Source organism: Budorcas taxicolor, chromosome 5, assembly GCF_023091745.1.
Source record: "Budorcas taxicolor isolate Tak-1 chromosome 5, Takin1.1, whole genome shotgun sequence".
In the NCBI taxonomy this organism is placed as follows: domain Eukaryota; kingdom Metazoa; phylum Chordata; class Mammalia; order Artiodactyla; family Bovidae; genus Budorcas; species Budorcas taxicolor.
In genome coordinates this window covers 119,136,365-119,140,345 of record NC_068914.1, presented here as the reverse complement: position 1 = coordinate 119,140,345, position 3,981 = coordinate 119,136,365, and the positions used below count along the sequence as shown (strand labels likewise).

At 38.0% G+C, this 3,981-nt stretch overlaps 1 non-coding gene across 1 annotated transcript; it reads left to right on the top strand.

Annotated features, from left to right (window-relative positions):
* Positions 1-752: 752 nt before the first annotated feature.
* Positions 753-859, top strand: LOC128049074 (U6 spliceosomal RNA). Its single transcript, XR_008199447.1, has one exon. It is a non-coding gene; the product is annotated as a U6 spliceosomal RNA (small nuclear RNA).
* Positions 860-3,981: the final 3,122 nt, after the last annotated feature.

Genomic DNA, 3,981 nt, shown 5'->3' with positions numbered 1-3,981 from the left:
CTTCTCCATGTAACTCTGTGAACCTCTCTGGGTTCCCTCACTGTGAGAATCTTTCCTCCATTAACCTAAATGTTTTATCATTGGTGCTGTATGGATGGAGAAGTTTTGAGGCTACTGTAAGAATAAGACTGAAAACCTGAGGCAGGAGGCTTAAATCCAAAACCTGAGAACACCAGAAAACTCCTGACCCCAGGGAACATTAATCGATAGGAGCTCATCCAAAAGCCTCCATACCCTCACTGAAACCAAGCTCCACCCAAGAGCCAACAAGTTCCAGAGCTAGACATACCATGCAAATTCTCCAGCAACGCAGGAACATAGCCCTGAGCTTTAATATACAGGTTTCCCAAGGTCACACCAAACCTATAGACACCTAAAAACTCACTACTGGACGCTTCATCGCACTCCAGAGAGGAGAAATTCAGCTCCATCCACCAGAACACTGATGTAAGCTTCCCTAACGAGGAAACCTTGACAAGCCACTCATCCAACCTCACCCACAGGGAGGAACCTCCACAATAAAGAGGAAACACAAACTGCCAGAATATAGAAAGTCCACCCCAAACATAGCAATATAAACAAGATGAAAAGACAGAGAAATACTTAGCAAGTAAAGGAACATGATAAATGACCACCAAACCAAACAAAAGAGGAGGAGATAGGGAGTCTACTTGAAAAACAATTCAGAATAATGATAGTAAAAATGATCCAAAATCTTGAAAAAAACAAACAAACAAACAAACGGAATTACAGTGCTCGCTTCAGCAGCACATATACTAAAGTTGGAATGATACAGAGAAGATTAGCATGGCCCCTGTGCAAGGATGATATGCAAATTCATGACGCATTCCATATTTTTAATAAATGCTGGAGAGGGTGTGGAGAAAAGGGAACCCTCTTACACTGTTGGTGGGAATGCAAACTAGTACAGCCACTATGGAGAACAGTGTGGTGATTCCTTAAAAAACTGGAAATTGAACTGCCTTATGACCCAGCAATCCCACTGCTGGGCATACACACCGAGGAAACCAGAATTGAAAGAGACAAGTGTACCCCAATGTTCACTGCAGCACTGTTTATAATAGCCAGGACATGGAAGCAACCTAGATGTCCATCAGCAGACAAATAGATAAGAAAGCTGTGGTACATATACACAATGGAGTATTACTCAGCCATTAAAAAGAATACATTTGAATCCGTTCTAATGAGGTGGATGAAACTTATAAACTTGGTTATTCAGAATGAAGTAAGCCAGAAAGAAAAATACCAGTACAGTATACTAACACATATATATGGAATTTAGAAAGATGGTAATGATAACCCTGTATGTGAGACAGCAAAAGACACACAGATGTATAGAATAGACTTTTGGGCTCTGTGGGAGAGGGAGAGGGTGGGATGATTTGGTAGAATGGCATTGAAACATGTATACTACCATGTAAGAAACGAATCACCAGTCTAGGTTCGATACAGGATACAGGATGCTTGGGGCTGGTGCACTGGGATGACCCAGAGAGATGATATGGGGAGAGTGGTGGGAGAGGCGTTCAGGATTGGGAACTCATGTACACACGTGGCGGATTCATGTCAATGTATGGCAAAACCAATACAGCATTGTAAAGTAAAATGAATAAATAAATAAAATTAAAAACAACAACAACAACAACGGAGTTACAGATAAATAGCCTGGAGATAAGGATTGAGAAGATGCAAGAAATGTTTAACAAGGACCTAGAAGAAACAAAAAAGAGTCAATCAATAATGAATAATGCAATAACTGAGATCAAAAAAACTCTGGAGGGAACCAGAATAACTGAGGAAGAAGATAGGATAAGTGAGGTGGAAGAGAGAATGGTGGAAATAAATGAAGTAGAGAGGAAAAAAGAATTAAAAGAAATGAGGGCAACCTCAGAGACCTCTGGGACAATGTCAAACACCCCAACATTCAAATCATAGGAGTCCCAGAAGAAGAAGACAGAAAGTCATGAGAAAATACTTGAAGAGATAATAGTTGAAAACTTCCCTAAAATGGGGAAGGAAATAGTCACCCAAGTCCAAGAAACCTAGAGAGTCCCAAACAGGATAAACCCAAGGTGAGACACCCCAAGACACATATCAATCAAATTAACAAAGACCAAACACAAAGAACAAATATTAAAAACAGCAAGGGAAAAACAGCAAATAACACACAAGGGGATTCCAGCTGATAACAGCTGATCTTTCAATAGAAACTCTTCAGGCCAGAAGGAAATGGCAGGACATACTTAAAGTGATGAAAGAAAAAAACCTACAGATTACGGTACCCAGCAAGGATCTCATTCAAATATGAAGGAGAAATCAAAAGCTTTCCAGACACACAAAAGCTCAGAGAATTCAGCACCACCAAACCAGCTCTTCAACAAATGCTAAAGGATCTTCTCTAGACAGGAAACACAGAAAAAGTGTATAAACTTGAACCCAGAACAACAAAGTACATGGCAATGGGATCATACTTATCAATAATTACCTCAAATGTAAATGGGTTGAATGCCCCAACCAAAAGACAAAGACTGGCTGAATGGATACAAAAACAAGACCCTTAAGTACAGACTGAAAGTGAAGGGCTGGAAAAAGATATTTCATGCAAATGGAGACCAAAAGAAAGCAGGAGTAGCAATACTCATATCAGATAAAATAGACTTTGAAATAAAGGCTGTGTAAAGAGACAAAGAAAGACACTACATAATGATCAAAGGGTTAATACAAGAATATATAACAACTATAAATATATATGCACCCAACATCAGAGCACTGCAATATGTAAGGCAAATGCTAACAAGTATGAAAGGGGAAGTTAACAGTAACACAATAATAGTGGGAGAATTTAATACCCCACTCATACCTATGGATAGACCAACTAAACAGAAAATTAGCAAGGAAACACAAACTTTAAATGATACAATAGGCCAGTTAGACCTAATTGATATCTATAGGACATTTCACCCCAAAACAGTGAATTTCAACTTTTTCTCAAGCACACACAGAACCTTCTCCAGGATAGATCACATTCTGGGCCATAAATCTAGCCTTGGTAAATTCAAAAACATTGAAATCATTCCAAATGTCTTTTCTGATCACAGTGCAGTAAGATTAGATATCAACTACAGGAACAAAAAACTATTAAAAATATCAACATATGGAGGCTAAACAACACGCTTCTGAATAACCAACAAACCACAGAAGAAATTTTTAAAAAATCAAAATATGCATAGAAATGAATGAAAATGAAAACAAAACAAGCCAAAACCTATAGGACTCAGTAAAAGCAGTGCTAAGAGGAAGGTTCATAGCAGTACAGGTTTACCTCAAGAAACAAGAGAAAAGTCAAATAAATAACCTAACTCTACACCTAAAGCAACTAGAAACGGAAGAAATTAAGAACCTTGGGGTTAGTAGAAAGAAACAAATCATAAAAATTAGGGCAGAAATAAATGCAAAAGAAACAAAAGAGACCATAGCAAAAATCAACAAAGCCCAAAGCGGTTCTTTGGGAAGATAAATAAAATAGACAAACCATTAGCCAGACTCATCAATAAACAAAGGGAGAAGAATTAAATCAACAAAATTAGAAATGAAAATGGAGAAATCACAACAGACAACACAGGAATACAAAGGATCATAAGAGACTACTATCAGCAATTATATGCCAATAAAATGGACAACGTGGAAGAAATGGACAAATTCTTAGAAAAGTATAACTTTCCAAAACTGAACCAGGAAGAAATAGAAAATAACAGACCCATCACAAGCATGGAAATCGAAACTGTAATCAGAAATCTTCCAGAAAACAAAAGCCCAGGACCAGATGGATTCACAGCTGAATTCTACCAAAAATTTAGAAAAGAGCTAACACCTATCCTACTTAAACTCTTCCAGAAAATTGCAGAGGAAGGTAAACTTCCAAACTCATTCTATGAGGCCACCATCACCCTAATACCAAAA